A 19891-nucleotide genomic window follows, 5' to 3' on the forward strand; every position below is an offset into this window, starting at 1 on the left:
TATTATCTTCAGATTAGAAAAAAAATTTAGTTGTTATAGAAATATATTAAGTTACAGTAGCCAATCTTTCGTCTGGTATCGCGAAAATGAATTTCCTTGAAATCCATATAATGCATTTGGAGGTCAAGTTTGTTGTTTTTATCGCATTTTTTGATATTTCAATATAGTTATCGCCTACAATCGAAACAAATGTAAATTATTATTACCACATCAGGAACTCTATTTAATATTATCATTCACGCACATTTTAAGTGGTAAAAAGCTTTTAATTGTCCAAAGTAAATCTAAATAGTCACTGCTCCCGATTAGGCCGTCGCCATTTTATTTCGCTGCTCCCATAATGCACCGGCGCGGCGCTCTACCGATAATTGTTTCAGACACCTATTCTTAATAACCCTATTATAGCTATACTTATTAGGGGTTTGACTATACGATATCCCTGGTATATGGAAAATGGTTAAGGATATTCATTTTCACTGATTCAGGGATCTTTCTAAATTCCATCATTCATTTTCAGCTAAATGTTTAGCTATAATAAGGAATAATATTCCTGTCACAGCTAAATTTTTGTACCGTGCTGAAGTGTCGAATAGATCAAATCGACGAAAGATAACATAAATGAGTGAAAAATTTAAGAATGATCCTTTGAAAATTCTAATGGTAGGATATCATGCGGAGAAACAATAAAAAATGAGAAATTTAAGTTAAATCATGAAGGACATTGTAAACTCACTAGAACGTTCGTGCATGCAAACATGAACGAATTTTTTCTTTTTGAATTACATTTGAAAGATTTTTATTCTTCTATTACGTATATGGATTAATAATCACATAACAATGAAAAAAGGCTATTAAAATTTCAGATCCGCCCATTTGCATTTAATTATTCTCGAAACACTTTTAGATTTTAGATTATAAAAACTACCATTGAAATTGTTTCAAAAGCATTATTGATCAGAATTGGTTAATTTCGAGAAACATGATCGCCATTTTTATTCACCATTTTGAATTTTTGTTTTCAAATTCATAATCATTGACCCTAAAACCCCTTTAAACAGAATTTCGTAAAGAATGAAACATTTTCGATTGTTTTTAGTCGCCATTTTGGATCCGCCATGTTTAATTTAGATATTTTGACATTAAATTCAGCATAGGCAGTATCGACAACCCTTATATACTAATTTTTAAGGAAATGGGTTAAATATTCGACTTTTGTCCACTTTTCTTGGATTCTGGCCTACTGTAGCAATTATGGGCAGAATTTTGAAAGTAAAAGACAGCTATTCAGAAAAATAATTCATTATTGAAAAATTTGTGGTAGAATCTTTATGTAGTTCAATTTGGTATTTGCAAGTTGATGGTTTTTTGGAATCTTTAAATTAATTAATGCCTATATTTTGGTTACAAAATCAGGTGAAATAGGTCCGATAATGCAACCTGCAAATGGTGATTTGGTGTTACGCAGTGGAGTTCCGATTGCAAGATATGAGAATGATGTCCGGGGACGCATTGAAGTAAATTATCCGTTCCACTGGTGGGAAAAAATCTGGCTTGGATTGATAAAGACGGATCTGTGAAATATTACTGACATTCTTAATAAGTTTCTTTCATATGCATGCTTCTGTGACTTTATTGCTTGGAGAATAGATATGGGAGACTTATTTAAAAGCTGCAAATCTATAAATACGTCACTATACAGAGAATATTTTAGACTTTAATTTGGTGAAATGTACAGTTTTCCCATTTCTTTCCCTAAAGCATGCAGAAAATAGAAGTTGAGAATCGAAAATGGTGGCCTAAGAAGACGAGGATTTCATCTTGGGTTTGGCAAATTTTCAGGGGAGTCATTTTAAAACTTAATAATAATTTATCACCTAAAATTCGATTGTTCAAGAACATACAAATCTATAAGTATTTTTATTAAAAAAAAATTTATTTTATGTATAAATAAAATAAAATAAATTAAAAGTTGCGAAAAGTGAATATTTTTTAATCCGCAAAACGACTAAAAGTCGCTAATCTTCATTATTAATATCACTAACGTTCTTTTGAATTCAGAGGAATTCGAAGAAATTCATAATAATTTACAATAATTTGAATTCAAAATAATTCAAAACAATTGAAAATTAAAAAAAAAAAAATTAATTGATGCGCTTAAAATTTAATAATTTTATAAGAATTTAAGGAAAATGAGAATAACGATGAAATTCATAAAAATTCAGAGGTATTGAAGAAATTAAAAAACATAAAAAAATGTAATGAAGTCAGTAAACTTGAAATAAGTTGATAAAAATTCGCAGGGATTCTAAAGAATTCCGTAAAATCCCTATGAATTCAAGTTCAGCTTAAGAGGTTTCAGGATAAGATAAACAAAAACTAATCAAAAAATTTTTTAAATACATTGAATTGAAAAGAACAGAGAATTGACATTGAATTTGAATGATTTTAAAAAATTATTTGAGAATCTCTTCAAATCTTTAGAAATCTACGAAATTTCACACTTCTTGTAAATAAATTTTGTGAAAATTATTTAAATATTATAAAATCCAGTAAAATTCTTTTAAATATGAGAATATTTCATAAAGTCCTGGCAAATTGAAGTAAATACCTTGAGAGCTCTTAAATTTCCTCGAATTCACTCAAATCTTTAGAAATCATATAAGGTAAACTGACCATTACTGGGACAGTTAGGAAAAGCTAACTCACATAAACACAGTTTTAAAATGGGGAATTGGAATTTTTTGTACAAAAACCGTTATAATAAGCGGTTAAGACATTATTTGATCGATTAGAACAGAAAATACATTAGAAATTTTATAATAAATTAATATAAATGGATATTATTAAAGCTAGTCAGATGACCCATTAGTGGAACACGAATTTGGCACAAATCCTTAAGTGGGACATCAGAGAAGCCAATACTGGGACAAGGAAAATCGAACGTGGTTTATCGAAATAAAATAGCACAATTGACTTATATAATTTATTACAGAATACATCAAAAAGAAAGAATGGATTATGCTTACCGTTTAATTATTTATTCTAAAAAAGTTTTAAAGTATTTGATTGAAACCTCTAATTCTAACCTCAAATTTTGCCAACTGCTTAGGTAAGTAATTTAATAATAACTCATGAATTGAATTTTTTAATAAAATTAGCGAGTATAGATTAAAATTTAATATTATCGATTTACTTGCAAATTAAACTGTTGCGTAGTAAATTTTGAATTAGAATTCATCCTAATTCAAGTTGATACATGAATTGAATAATGTATTAAAACAATTTTAATTATTTTTTGGTTACATATTGTATTATCTGGTTGAAAATTTTATTGACCGAAAAATCTGTTTTGGTTAATATTTCAACTACTTTCTTGAAAGTTCGTCTTTTTGGTTCGAAACTTTGTCATTTTAATTATAAATTACATTTTTCTTCGAGAACAATGCAACTGTTTTGTTAAAAATGATATTATTTAGTCAGAAAATTGATAAATTTGGTTGAAATATTTTTCTTTTTTGATAAGAATTAATCTTTTCTGGTAGAAAGTTAGTCTTTTTTATTTAAAAATTCAAGAATTTCTTAAAAAATTCAAGTATCAGGTTAACCAAAAAAGTAAAATTCTGATAAAAAAATATAATAGTTGATATTTTAACCAAAAAAGATTTTAATATGATATTAAATTTTAATGCATACTTACTAATTTATGTTGAAAAATTAAATTTATTAGATACTATATTACATTAATTACCTAAGCAGTTGGAAAACTTTCAGCTTAGAATTGGAGGTTTCGAAAAAAAATACTTTGAACAACTTTTTCAGAATAAATAATCAATTGCGCGGCAAGGTTGTGTGCTATAAACAATATTTTTAATATATCACTAAAATAATACTGCGACATTTAATTAAAAACACGGCATAAGTGACCGTCTCAGTAATGGAAACGCAATTTCGCAACTCACGTTCAAGTGTCCGAAACAGAGACAGTCAGCGACAGCTCGTCTCGTTTCCGGCAACTTCGACAAAAATTTGTCCAAATGCGGGAAATTAAAATATACATAAGTTATCGAATAAAATCGCTAATAAAGTTATGAATTTCATTCTTAAACGTATTAAGAATCTGCAAAGACATTACTTTTTCTTTTAGTGTGGAAAAATCCAATAATACAATGCTGTAAAAGTTATGTGGAAAGTTCGGAAATAAAAAAAAATGGCAAATTTTGTAGCAGTTCATTCACACGTTTTGAGGAATATTTTTGATTTTTTTTTACTTTTATAATTTATGTTGGAATATAAAAGATACTCAATGATATTTATTATTGTCTCAGTATTGGACATACTTTTTACGTTGTCCCAGTAATGGTAGGTTCATCTTAAAATATCTTGGAATATTTTAAAATTCTTCATTCAAATTCTTGGAAATCCCTTGAAACCTCTTTAAATGAATTAAATCAAGTCGCAATTTTTTAGAATTTTTTGAAATTTCCAAAAATATTTTAAGTATTTGGGAGTATTTTGAAACTCCTTGAAACTTTTTGAGGCTCATGACTTAAATTCCTTAAAATATTTCAAAACTTACGATTTTTTAAATATCTTGATATTTACTACAGCTTTAAAAGTTTCTTGGATTTAAAACAATACCCTAATATATTTCAAATACTTTACAATCTTTTGAAATTCCTCAAATATTTTTGAAGCTCTTTTTATTTTATTTTTATTTTTAAAAATGCCCAGAGTTTTTAAAATATTCTTTGTATTTTCCAAACGAGTGAAAATATTATAAAATTCTATAATATTACATAAAATCTGATATTTCCTGAAATCCTGGAAAATTTATTAAAATACCTTGAGAGCTTTGAAATATTTTAAAATTATTGAAAACCTCGAAAATATTAGAAAATCCCTTGAAATTTTGTTATCTTTTTAAATCTTATTGTTCTTGTAAAAATGTTTTATATATCTGTCGAAATTCTGACAAAACCCCATGAAAATATGGTTAAATCCCGCATATTCATTAAGAACCTTGAGATTGTTTGAAAATGTCTAAATCTCTTAGAAAATGTCTTGGAACCTTTTAAAATGCCTTAAAATATTTCAACTTCTCTGCAGTCTTTTCAAATCCCTTGAAAATTGTTATGCTTTTGAAAATTACTTGGCAGTTTGAAAAATAACGTAAGATCGTTCAAAGCTATTAAAGATTCCTTGAAATCTCTTAAAATCTCCCAAAATATTGCATATTCTTTGCAGAAGAATTCTCTACGAAGAAGAAATATAATTTTGAATAAATGATGTTTAAAATATTTCGTCATGTAAACAATTATAAAGTGTAATAGCTAAAATATTAAATTAATTTCAAGAACCTTGAATAATACAATTGAGAACATTTCAAACTTTAATCTAATAAATTTCACACATTTTGAAGGTACAATATATTAAAAACAAACATTGAAAAAAAAGAATATGAATTTATTTTCCATAGGAATACATGCACGTATATTAACCCAAATGCTTCGTTGTAATCAAAAATATTCCTTGTAATAAAAAACTGAATTTTATTTTATTGTAAATATAACTGGACTTTGTCGATATCGGAAATGAATATTTACGAAACCATTTTCATATATACGACTTACATCAGCATTATATATATTTAGGTATATTGTTGTAAAAAGACCATTTTATGATCTCAGAAATAGCTTAATTAAACTTTATGCATTCATATTCAAAGGAAGATGTGAAAATGTTAATTCCTTATTTAACATAACCGTGCTTCTGCCTCTGGGAGTCAACTAAGTTCTCGTATCGTATTGGTAATTGAAAGAATATACTTTAAATACATTGTAATTTTTATTAGCTTATACAAAGTGTGTTATATAATAATTCTTCTCGCGGCGGTAGAATGCACAGCATTTTCAAAAGGCAGTGTGCGATTATCCACGTAGTTATCGCTATGTCCGTGCGAAAGCCCATTATATATGCGCACTTAATAACATATGAAATGTTATCAAAGATTAGCATAATTTTCAAGGTAATTCTGAAATGATATCATGCATCCCTTATGAAGCAATTAAGTCATACATTTTACTTCCCTATTTACGAATGATCAGCAGAAAATAACCGATTCATAGTAAGACTGTTACTTCGGTTTAATAACCAATCTTTACTGTACTATCAAACAAACGCGAGTGCTATGTGCGCGATTATTCAACATTGCCATACTAAAAGAAAAAATCTGCCCGCTTGGCGGGCACATTCTCATCGCGCACTACGGGCGCGGCTTGCTTCGCTTGCAAGTTTGAACGCGCCTAGGGCGCGCGACAGTTGAATCTCGCGCTTCGCGCTCGAACATTGTTACACCTCGCGCTTCGCGCTCGGATATTTATACTTTGCATTTGGAATGCTTGCACACATTCTCATCGTGACACTCGCGCTGCGCGCTCGATTTCCGACAGAAATTTGTAAACAGGTTTTTTTGGATTTTTTTTCTCGTAACTTTTGTCGTTTTTCCATACATTTTTTTTATTTTATTTTTTTTCATCGTTATTTTTCGCGAATGAAACAAAAAGTACGCATCCTATCAAGAAGTGATTCTTAACGAAGTTGTAGATCTTTTTCGGGATAACCATTTTTGTAAATTCATCTTTTTTCGTATCCTACATAGTTTGTCCACAAAATGTAATTTTTTATTTTCCATTATTTTTTGTGCAATCAAAATTTGAATTTTCGATTTTTGAAGAAAATACAAAAATTGGTTATGATAATCTTGTAGGGCTTTCTAAAAGAAATGTTTCTCTTTTTTTGACTTTTTTTCATATCGTGCGTTTTTCGGCTTCAAATTTTGATTTTCGGTTGATTAAAAAAATCTTGAAAACGGTATAACTCTGAGAATTTTCTTTTTATCCAAAAAAGTCATAAAAATAAATTGTTTTTTCTTTTTAATACTATAAATATCCGTACATAGAATTTTCAAATTCAGAAAAAAGTGATCTCAAAAATGTTCAAAATGCGCTTACTTTTTCAATTTTTATCAAAAATGGCTGGTTCACAAATTCGTCCTTTCTTTTAGGACCTAAAAAAGTGTGTCAAAGATGAATTTGATTCGTTTATTTTTTCGAGAGTTATCGTGTTTACGGTTAGGTTAGGAACCATAAGTCGCTAAACAAACAAAATTTTCAAAATTCGCTTTTTTGGCTTTTTGCATTGTCCAATCTGTCATAAGTGTCGTGATTTTTTCAGAAAGTGACAAAAAAAATGAATCTTAGTATTTTTAATAAAATAATAAAGTTCCTCAAAAGGCTATCTGGAAACGTACTAGGTGAACAGTTTTCCATTCTCCTGCCAAATTTTTCCCATAAGGGTTAATCCCTTATGATTCCCGACCATTCATATAGCCAACAACCCTATAAAAACAATGCAAGTAAATATTAACTGATCCTAAAATACTTATTCTTCAGAATTAGTATTCCTCGTAACCTTTTAAAATTTTCTGCAATCAGTTTAAAGACTTTAAGAATCTTCAAAATTTTTCTCATTTTGTTAGAATCAATTGAAAATGTTATAAAGCTCGTAAATCTTCCTAAATTTATTTTTAATCTTTTAAAAGTCATTTGAAATGCCTCATAACTTTTAAATCCTAGCTTATTTAGTTGAAATCCTCAGTAAAATCCTCTGAAATACCTTAAAATGTTTATAAATCACTTGAAACTTATTTAAAAATAGTAAGGATCTCCAGACATTTTTCAAAATCCCTTAAATTCTCTTGTTATCCATTAAAATTGTTTGAAAATGCGTAAAATTGCTCTGAATCCTTTGAATTTGAAATCTTGTGAACACAGTAAAAATAAATACTTAAAGTTATATTCTACTTAATTTCAGATTTTACTTGAATCAAGGAAGTACCTGAATTTAAGTGTACAAACTATCTTGAATAAAACACTAACTTTTCTTAAATGAGAAATCAGCATTTTTCTACTGGAATAAAGTAAAGTATCCTCCTAAATTTCAATATTCAGTTCTGAAAGTAAGTTGAAGGCAACCTAAAATAACCTGTAAGGCTTTCGTCACCTAAAATAAAGGAATATGCCTTTCCTGAATTTCAGGTTCGTACTACCTTGCATGACGTTACAGAACGCATGCGCTACTACACAGTTCGTGGCCATTTATTCTAGTCGCATCCTACTCCAATACTCCATGTCGCCTCGGTCAGTGTAGGCTATGAAACAGTTGTCAACCAATATTTGGATTATCAAACCCAACAAAATAACTAAATTATTACAAAACTTTTTACTTCGCAACGTGAGCGCCCTTTTAATACATTACGGAACGCAATTGTCTGAAGATTTTGGACCGCGCCTGCCCTCAATATACTGTTTTTTCCATTTTTCCTAACTTTCCTGTATTTTCTTACAAGTTTGAACCCAACTTGTATATTTCCTAAAACGAATAACTATTATATAAGAACAGCTGAGGAGTGTCGGTAAGGTGTGAGAAATTCCTAGTTTTTAGTTAGAATATTACCCCAAATTTCAGTTAGGATAGTATATTAACTTAAGGTTGCGCTAGCCTTCAGTATAAATATATTCTTAATTGAAGAGCGAGCACATCTGAATTTCAGGTCATGCCTCCCTGAATTTCAAATGGTCCCGACGTGAATTTCAGGAATCTAATTCTCTTAATTAAATGTTCAGATGTAATTCTTAATTTAGATTGCCTATGCTTCTTTTTGCGACACCTTAAAATCAGCCGAATTTTCGACTTAAATTAAATACTTTTTTTACTGTGAAATCCTGTGAAACCTCTCGAAAACTATTAAAAAAACTTTAAATCATGCCCAATCCCTTGAAATATTCTGAAATACTTCGAGAAGCCTCAAAATATTGTAATTAGTTTGGGATCTCTAGAAGTTTTTCAAAATCCCTTGACATTTTTTGAAACCCATTGAAAACTTTTAGAAATCGTTAAATTATCTCTCTCTGAATTCCTTTAAATCATCTAAAATTAGTCTTGAAATTAGTTGAAATGTATAAAAATCCCACGAAATCACTTAAAATCCTTGTACAGGCTATGAAATCTTAAAAGAGTCTTGTAAATGCCTTGAAATTTATTGAATAATGAATTTCTTTGAAATTTCTGAAAACGATTAGATGTTACATGAAATCCTTAGCAATCTTTCGAAATCTTTAAAAATACCTTGAGTTTCTGTGGAACTCCTAGAAATCTCTAAAAAAAATCAGTTGGACCTACAGGAAAATCTTGAAATATCTTGAAATACTTTTAAATCTTTTGAAACGCATTGAAAACTTTTGAAAAATCGTAAAAATCACTCTAATTTCCTTAAAGTCTTCTAAAAGTAGCTGACATATATACAAATCTAGTGAAATTCATTAAAATCTTTACATATACCCAGAAGTCTCAAAAGATTCTTGGAAATTCATTTAAAAAATCTTGAATTACTGAAATCCTATGAAATTCCTAAAAATGATTAGAAGTCATTTGAAACCCATTGAAATCTTTAAAAATAACTTGAAGTCTTGCGAAACTCCTCGCAATCTTGAAATATAACTTGAAATCTTGTGAAGCGATTCTAATCCTATTTAAAGTTTTTTATTCAGAAAATTATTGTTTTTTATGCATTTATTTAACTAAATATAGCGCACGCGCCTGTTCTTTGAATGCATATTTGCAAAACTCTTAAGTATTTATTAAGGTCAGTTACACCACCATCCCCCCTCTCTTAATTTTCGGGACTTGTATAACCCACTGAATTACGCCCCGAATGCGATCAAATGCGCCACCAACAAAATGTTTGCGCCATAAAGAAAAAATGTTGCGCCTCATTGGTAACCGAGATATCAGCGATTAAAATGGGGGAGGGGGCTTGCGTAATTTTTCTAAACTAATAAAATTTTTTCAAATTCATCATACCTATCTTTCGTAACTTCAAATGCACTCAAATGCGCCACTACTAACATATTGTGCGCTAGATAATTAACAAAGATATCATATTTTGGAAAAGGGGGCCAGCATAAAACAGTTCTTAAATCCTCAACAGTGATGTGCAATATAAAGTTGAGGGTATGGATTTATTCGTCTTAAAATGCACTCATAGGGTTTCAAATGCGCTTCAACCCCCTCTTTCCCACTTATTACCAATCCACTATTCAATGATATCTCCAAATAACCTAAATTACACTGTACAATTTTATGAAGAGATTTTCGTATAGAATTGAAAATGCGTCACGTTCGAAATTAACAAAAAACCATAATCAATCCCCTCACTACCACTTGTTACGATCTACTATCCAAAGCTCTCTTCAAATAACCAAAATTGCAATATACAAATTTATAATAATCTGTTCGGATATGATTTCTTTTTTAAATAGCTAGCGCAACGCTTTTTACTGGTGGCGCATTTGAGCGCATTGCAAGTTACAAAATATAGGTATGATGGATTCGGAAAAATGTTATTTGTTTGGAAAAATGACGCCAGCCCCCCACCTCCACTTTTTGATCGTCGATAACTTGATTATCATTGCGGCACAAAAATATTTCTTTATGGCTTTATTTCTATATGATCTTTATTCAAGATCATTTGATTTAAGTTTTCTTGTTTCTATTGGGGGGGGGGGGGGTAGCGTGACGCTAGCCCCCCTGCGTAACATCTGATATAACTCCTATAGTGTAGTGGCGCAGCAATCTTTATCGGTGGCCCATTTGAGCGCATTTAGGGTGCAATTCAGTGAGCTATAGAAAACCCGAAAATTAAAAGAGGGGGCGGGGCTTATGTAACTGAACTAATTTAATAGATGCTAGACAGGAACCATTCTTTCTTAAAAGGAAACCAAAATGATAAACAATTTCAGAGGAATCCAAAGTATTTGTTCTAATAGACACTTTTTTTCGAACTAATTTTCTGCCTCGACTCGCACTTTCAATATTTTAGAAGTTACTGATGCACCTTTTACTTTATAATACAGATTAAGTCATATTTACCGGAATGAATTTAATAGAGCAACAAAAATGATAGAGATTCGTCTGCCTTGACAGGAAGCTAACGCATATAAGATGTGACAGTTTTTAAGGTTATGCTCAAAATCTGACGTTTCCAGTTGAACCCGTACTAAAAAGCGTGGGCTTATAGCAAATTATTTAATATAAACTTGAAAAATTATGTTAATATTAAATTTTTTTAAGAAGTTATAAATATTTCTATCATTAAATTTAATCCGTCAAAAGAAAAAAAGAACAAACTTCTGTTAATATATATCTGTATGATTATTCATAGTATTAATTGTCTTCAAACAGTTCCGCGCTTTTCGGTACATGCGCAGTTTAACACGTCTGCATCCGTCATTGGCCATCTATCGGATATGAACGAACTAAAAAGGGAGAAAAAAGAGTCTTATTGGAGTCTCAGTTCTCAAGGATTTAAACTTTTACTTCAATCACAATATTACCCAACTATCACTTTTTCTTCTTCTATATTATAGTTAATTATTGATTCTTTATTTATCTAAAACTACTAAAAATAAAAGCTTCAGCGTATGAGACTGATTAATTTCAGAGTTTCAGGTTGATTGGCGTGGAGGCGTAATTAAATCCTAGAGTTTGCATGCACAGCGGTCTGCTGGATATTCTGAAGAGATTCACGCGCTGCGAGAAATTATCATCGTAAAATTAACGAGCGAGGGTTGACCCAGCCGGTCGTCTAAGGCGGCGCTAACTTGGCGATAAGTCCGACTTATAAGCTGTGTATACGTCTCCAAAGCGCAAATCCATTGCCCACTTTTGAACTTGACACTCTCGACCACTTATCATCATCACTATAATTCAGAAAATGAACCCAAGAGGCGAGTCGCCTCTTGTAATAAATACCGCTCTTAATATACAACTCTATATTGTAAACAATTACTTTTACAAAAAATCGATTGTTAGTTTACAACATACTGTTAATTTATTTATACCTTTTTAAACTATTTCCAATAAAAAATGACGTCCACCGTACATATTCTATTTTGACATTAATTTCTTATGCGCAAAAGGATGTTCTAACATTTTAAAAAACTAACCGAATTGCTGTTAGACAATTCGGTGTTTCTTTATTAACCTTTTTACACAATTCGTAGGCAAGATTAGAACTGAACTAGAGACCATAGGTGTGGTCCTACTTATAGTCTAGCGGATACATGTGGGATTGCCTAAATCTATGACGCAAGTAGGTCAAAGTCGACTGCGTAACACCCCCCTTTGGAGACAAGGCCTAGTCCTCTAAATCTATTTTAAATTTTCTAAGTTTAATTGGTTCCATTGAGTTCACTAATGGTTGAGGAGATGCAGTGTAGGTTACAATTTGTGGGGTGATTTGATTTTTTGTTTTAATGCAGAATAAACAAAGTTTTTTAGGAAATAATGCTCTAATCAATTCGAAGATGCCACATTTGTTTATAACCATAAGAATGTTAACAATAAAAAGAAGTATCCCACATACTTAAGCCGGTTTAAACTGGGTTCTACCCATGTTTTCATACGTCGATGATTGGCTATATTCTTTAATGTATTTTCGGTGTCATCTAAACTTAAGCGGGCTTGTTTAAGTTCTTCATTATCTATCTGTTTAGGGAGTTGGATTAATTTTTGTTCCAATTTTCTTCTTCTAAATGTTTGGGTAAATCTATTTAATCATAATTATTATATAATTTACAACCATTACCTTCTATTTTAACGGGATTAATAATTTCTACAGTTGTTAAATTATTATCGCAACTTATGTCGAATTTGGTTTTAACAAGAGGGATTATAATATATCCATTAGAGATAGGTACAAAAGTTTCCTTATGGAGTAAGTACGGAGATCGATTGCAGTTCAAATCGGAGTATCTTTTAAAAAGGCTTGCTTCGCAGGTTTTGTTATCCATTATTTTGAGGTTTGGTTGGTTTCGTTTACAAATTAAGTAATTTGTTATAGTTTTACAATGTTCAATCGTCTGTTTGTCTGTGGGAACGTATGAATCTCTGAATAATATTACTAAGTCATGGTCAGGTATAATAGACAAATAGAGGTTACCCTTCTTTTCAGGAATAGGGGTGATTTTTTTGTAGGGATCCTTCTTCTTTTTCTAAAACAGGTATGTCTAGAATATAAGTAGAGTCCTTGAACTATTGCTACAGAGAGCGTGCTAATATCAAGGATGCATTGGTGATTTTCTTCTGTTTTGTCAAAGTGATGACGTATTCTATGGTGTTCTTCGAATTCCTGTAGCGTATTTTTTAAGATTGTGGGTGTTAAAATTTGCGGATGTACTATCCCGTGTTTACCATAATTAATGGCGTCAATGGCAGTGTCAATGCCTTCGTTCATTTCGTCTATTAAGTGCGTAATCAATATAAGTTTGGTATTAACAAAATTATCTTTATTGTTATTGTTTATTGTTTGTCCTAATTCTTGTGCCAATCCGATTTCTTTTCCTATTTCTTGTTTTAATGATAAATATTCGGTTGACGAAGAATCTAATATTAATTTAAGAATTTTTGTATGATTTGATAACACTGATGCTATTCCTTTATTGTCGGTATATAATTTGTCAAATTCAGAATTTATTTGTGTCAAATCAGATTCAGATAATGTTCCAAATAATGTTTTAGAGATATCGCCGACGAAGTTAGCTAATCCTCTTTTATGCCTTTGTTTCCCAAGTAACATGTGCAGGATTGTAATTTTAGAAGTTAATCGATTGTATCTTCCTTTGACTAATCTTAATTCTTCTTTTGGTGCACATGAGAATCCGCAAGCTCGTTCAGCTAGGATTAAGGTATGATCTATTGCTTCTAGCCTTTGTTCTGTTGTGGTTAAATTTATCTCTATAATTAGTCTCCATTTTTCATGGTAAAGATGTATCCTTTTTACCTATTCGACATAGGCGTTGCCCTTTAATTCTTCCAATACGGATATTGCGGTCGTGTTGCAGTTTTCATTTTTTGATGAAATCTTGGTATGTAAGGTTGGTTGATGGGACTATTGTAGATGGGATGTTAGGTTCTCTGACAAAACTGGCTTCGAATGGTGTTGTTCCTAAAGTTGTGTTTTTCATAGTAGAAATGATTGAACCCGCTTAACGTTTTTAGGTTCCTTATAATTTTGGACAGCTTCTACTTTGGCTGGGTTAGGTTTCACTCCGTCTGCTGTGATTAAATGTCCTAGATACTCAAGTTCAGGTCTCAGATATTCACACTTAGAAGGTTCCAATTTTAATTTGAGTTGTTTGATTCTTTCTAAAACGGTAACTAAATTTTTGTTATGTTCTTCTAGGGTTTCTCCAAATATTACAATATCGTCAATGCAGACAAAGCATTCTTTTCCTATGAGTCCCCTAAATGCGTTGTCCATCATTCTTTGGAATGTGGCCGGGGCATTTTTGAGACCAAAGGGCATTCTGTTATATTCATAGTGTCCACAAGGAGTGGAATATGCTGCATATTTTTTTGATTCTTCTAACATGGGAATTTGGTGAAACCCAGCACTCATGTCAAATGCTGAGAAATATTTTACTCGTCCGAGTTGATCCAAAATATCATCTATGACTGGTAAGGGATAGGCATCTTGGTCTGTATCCTTATTCAGTTGTCTATAATCGATAACCGTTCTGAGTTTATTCCCTTTTTTAGGAACTACCCAGAGTGGTGAATTAAAAGGTGATTGCGAATGCCTAATTATTCCTTTTTCTAAAAGTTCTTGGGTATATTCTAAAGCAAATTCTTTGTGAGCTTCAGGAAGTTTGTGCGACCTTAGATTGACTATTTTGCCTGAATTTAGTGTGATTTCGTGATGTGTTAATGTGCTACAGGGTAAAGGGTCACCAGGTAAAGTAAACACCTCCTGATATATATATATGAATAATCTTGCGTATTTGATTTCTTGTGCTCGGTTCGATATGTGATAATTGTATAATTTTTTCAAGTTCCATAATCCTGGTTGATCTTGTTTTGTCTAATATCCTTTGCTATTTGCTTTCTCCTTTTTTTTGAGGCTCGTCTCGAGACTGTATTCTTAAAAATTTTTCCATTTTAATCGTTTTTGGTACTAGGATAGGATTTGTGGAATAATTATTTATTGGAACACTAATTTCGTGATTTTTTATGGTATAAATTTCATCCGGAACTAGCTCATTTTCTTCAAGCCAAACATTTCCGTTTTCTTCTTCTACTTCTATTCTGCAGATTTTAGAAGTCTTTTTTGCTACGCAATTGCCATTTTTATATAAGGGCATCTTTATGTCATCTAGAATTAGGAATTTTGATGTTATGGCATACTTTTGATATTTTTTAAAGAAAGGTAGTCCAATAATTCCGGCTTCTGGTAGAGGGAAGTCATCATCCACTAAATGGAATAAATGTTTCTTCTTTGCATATGGTATGTAAGCTGCTTCTGATGATTGGTGTCAATCATTACCCATTGCAAAATTTTTAAGAAATTTTATTTTTTCGAATTTATCCGGTAATTCACTTTTCTTTATAATGTTAATCGATGCTCCTGAGTCAACTAGAAAATTATATTCTGTGCCATTTCTTGTTCATCCTCTAATGGATAGTAGTTGTCCACATACTGTTGTATGTCCTTATTTGGGGTGGTCGTTTGAAAGATTGACCGTACGGAAAATTTGTAGGTCTCACTGAGCATTGCGCTGCAAAGTGGCTTTTCCGTAGAGAAAATCCGGAGTTCTTGTAGAATTTCGTAAAATTTCAAATGACAATTTTTCTGGTTACCGGGCTTTTCCGTGGAGAAAGTCCGGGTTCTTTCTAAGGTTCGTCACTTAGATAGTTCTTGTTGGATAGTCTAATTATTTCGGTAGGAATTACTACCGTTGAGAAATATCCTGGCAGGATCGCCAGAAATGTTATGCGCAAAAGGATGTTCTGATATTTTTAAAAAGTAACCGAATTGCTGTTAGACAATTCGGTGTTTCTTTATTAACTTTTTTACACAATTATAATCATAGGCAAGATTAGAACTGAACTAGAGACCATAGGTGTGGTCCTACCTATAGTCTAGCGGATACATGTGGGATTGCCTAAATCTATGACGCAAGTAGGTCAAAGTCGACTGCATAACAAATTGTTCTGGACAAATATTTTCAAACATAATTTCCTGTTAGAATTATAAATATTAAAATTTGATTAATATTCGATAAGATTATCTGTTAAAAAATAAGTAATCATTTAGGAGATTAGTATGCTGCAAGGATGTAAGCATATTAAGATGAGCGTTGTTTTTAAATTGAAATAAAGCACACAAAAATTCGTTGATAAGAATTGTTGTTTGTTTATTTTGATAGCGTATAGCATGCAATTTAATATTTGTAAATGATATCCGACAAATGTCTACCGCGACTACGTTTAACAAATCTCATTCGGTCAGCCCAATTTTTGGTCAAATATTCAATCACAAAATTTGTTTTAACCAAAAATGATATTATGTCGTATTGCTTCACTCCTAACAATTCACTCAATGAGTGTGGAAAGTCTACACCGAAAAAAATATGCAGCTAGATTAGTTCAACAATACCTTGGACTAATACCCTTCGCATAAATTAGAACTCTGTAGGTAAAAAAGTGGAATTAAATCTCTTAATTTAACTTGTCATTTTACAGGTTTGAGTATAGAACCGACGCTATAGCAATACCGAACTACATCAATTAAGTAAGTATTGCCATGGAGCAGTTCTTCATGTAGGACTCGCAACATTCATAAGTTGAATATCAGCTGTTCTAAAGCATCTAGCATACACTGTTCAACTTTTGTATCGGGTACGTAACGAAATTTGAATTACAGTGACTCGGTAAGATAGAACTTTGACGATTTAAAATACTGGACGCGCTTCGTTTAAACCACGATCAGCTGCGATTCTAAGCATGCGAAAACGGAGCAGTTCCACGTATGAAATGCTCATATTGAAGTATCAAATGGCGCTGATTCGGAAAAAGCGAAACCCGACCCGTACAATCTTTCATACGCGAAATCTCGGCGTCAAAACAGCAGTGCGTCGATATAAATATACTCGCTATGCTTCGCTCCGTTCGACTCTGCTGATTCGAATGACGACGAACAGCGAGAATCGAAGGAATCTGTAGCATAGGATCTTTGCGTGAGCAGTGCGCTGAGTTGAGGCACCAGACAATATGTGTTGGGAAACATTAAACAATAATTATTTAAATATCAAAGCTTGCGTGCTCTCAAATCTAAACGGTGCACGTAAATAATTAAAGTAACAAACATCGTACATACAATAAAATGCGAGAGTTAAGGATGATAAACGGACAAAGTTACGATAATGCTGTATTGACATAGTTGCAGATATAGAAAACTATCGGTTCAATCATTAATTTAGATTATTCGCAATGTAAAATGCAAGCCGATTGTTAATCTAACTTCGTATGTCCTGCAACTACGCAATTTATCGCGTACCAGTATTAGTACGCGATAAGTTGCAAACATAGATTACAAGAATTATATACTTCCAGCATAAACAATATTAATTAGTTTAACTATTTAATTGTTATATTGTTATAAAACTCGTTTTGCGGTAGAATATAAAAAATGTAGGTCTAAATTTTTGAAAGTAATATTCATTAGTTTTTAAAAATAATAATTTTGAGCTTGCACATTTTATCTGCTGGAGTCATTTTTACAGAAAAATGCTACCACATGGCAAATCTCCATTTAATTTCCATTTATCGTGTTGGAAAAATTTGAACGTTTAAAAAGTTCTTCTAGAATACATGTTAAACTACCTGGTGCACGATCCTGCGCACTCGGGTCGTCGTCTCATCATTTGTAGTTGTTTTGGTTATAGACAAAATTTAAATTTCCAAAAAGTTCTCGTAGATGACCTTCTGAATGACCTGGTGCATGATCTGGCACGCCAGGGTCCTCGATTCACCTTTTGGTTATTGTTTTGGTTATTGAAAAAATTTGTATTTTTAAAAAGTTCTCGTAAATGGCGTTTAAAAGGACCTGGTGTACGATCCTGCGCACCCGGATCGTCAAATCAACATTTGTAACTAATAATGTTACACAACAAAATAATGTTTACAAACAGTCGATTTTTTTCAAAAAAAAACTTCTAGTAAAAATTAATAAAATAGATTTTTGGTCATAATAATTTTGGTTTAAGGAACGTTTATAACGCGTTTTTACGATAAGTCGATACAATTAAATAAAGATTTGCCAAGTAGTAGCATTTTTCTATAAAAATGACTCCGGCGGATCAAATGTGCAAGTTCAAAATTATTATTTTTAAAAATTAATAAATTTTACTTTCAAAAATTTAGACGCACGTATTTGTATATTTTGCCGCAAAACGAATTTTATAACAATATAAAATTCAAAAACTAAAATCAATCAATTTTGTTTATGCTGGAAGTATATAATTATTGTAATCTATGTTTGCAACTGATCACGTACTGATAATCGTACGCGATAAGTTGCGTAGTTGCAGGACATACGAAGGTAGATTAACAATCGGCTTGCATTTTGCATTGCGAACAGTCTAAATCTTACTTTATTCGATCAGCTGTTGTTCCTTGATTGATCCGACAGTGTTCTATATATACAAATATTTCAATACAGCATTATCGTAACTTTGATCGTTCATCATTCTTAACTCTCGCACTTTATTGCATAAACGATGTTTGTTACTTTAATTATTCACGTGCACCGTTTAAATTTGAGAGCACGCGAGATTTGATATTTAAATAATTATTCTTTAATTTTTCCCAAAACATATTGTCCGGTGCCTCAACTCAGCGCACTGCTTACGCGAAGCTCCTGCGCTAAAGATTCGTGCGATTCTCGCTGTTCGTCGTCATTCGAACCAACAGAGTCGAACGGAGCGAAGCATAGCGAGTGTATCTATATGGATACACTCGCTATACGGAACGAATCAGAACTGCTTCATGTGAATACTTACTTAATCGATATAGTTCAGTATTTCTATAGCGTCGGTTCTATACTCAAACCGATTAAATTACAAATTAAATGAAGAGATCCAGTTCGACTTTTTCACCTACAGAGTTCTAATTTATGCGAAGCGTATTAGTCCAAGGTATTATTGAACTAAAATAGTTGCTTATTTTTTTCGGTGTAGTTACAACAAATATCCCAGAAACTTCGATTAAAGATGGGGGTGGGGGGGGGGTAGTTTCAACTGAGAGTCGTAGCTGGTTGGTGTTTCATGCTTAGAAGGTCACCAAGCTGCAGCAGCGTTGTGGTAGATGGTAGTTCATATGGTCTCATTTTCAAATTTGCGGCCCTTCGAAATACTGTTAAATTTTTTAATGAAAAAATGTAATTTTTGATTTGTCATTATTTTTTTATGCTGTCGAAATTTAAATTTTCGATTTTTTAACAAAATTCAAAAATTTGTTATGCTAATCTTGTAGGGCATTCAAAACCAAACATTTTTTGTTCATTTGAAAGAATATGTGGAGCAATTCAAAAACTAATCATTATATTTTGAGGGAGGTTTGAGTGACTGAATGACGGCTCTTGTTCCTTAGAAGTGAAGCAAAACCAAGGGCAGGGCCGAACAGGTCAAATGTCGTCGTCCTTAAGGGGGCTGCTGTGAATGTGTAATCTCTAGCTATTTCAGATTAGAATTTGATACAAGAAAGATGTGCTTTCCAAAGTGCTCTTTGAATAAAGCACAAACTTATGTTAAATTATATGCCGTAGTTTTATTTTCATAACCTCACTTCCTACACATTTTTTCTTCTGTTCAATTTTTTTCATAACGTGCGTTATTTGGCTTAAAATGTTCATTTTCGTGTGTTTTTTGGAACATCGTAAATTCTATAACTCTTTATCTAAGTTTGTCACTTTGCTTTCACTAACTCACTCCCC

The 19891-nt window shown here is 31.7% G+C and overlaps 1 protein-coding gene across 2 annotated transcripts in view; it reads right to left on the reverse strand.

Moving 5' to 3' along the window:
* LOC117177177 overlaps positions 1–12100 on the reverse strand; it is a 131881-nt gene extending 119781 nt beyond the window's left edge. For both annotated transcript variants that reach the window (XM_033367690.1, XM_033367688.1), the window contains exon 1: positions 11961–12100. The gene's annotated coding sequence lies outside the window, so the exon portion shown is untranslated. The remainder of the gene's footprint in view (positions 1–11960) is intronic.
* Between the last annotated feature and the right edge of the window lie 7791 nt (positions 12101–19891).

The sequence above is a fragment of the Belonocnema kinseyi genome, chromosome 7, assembly GCF_010883055.1.
Source record: "Belonocnema kinseyi isolate 2016_QV_RU_SX_M_011 chromosome 7, B_treatae_v1, whole genome shotgun sequence".
Taxonomy (NCBI): Eukaryota; Metazoa; Arthropoda; class Insecta; order Hymenoptera; family Cynipidae; genus Belonocnema; species Belonocnema kinseyi.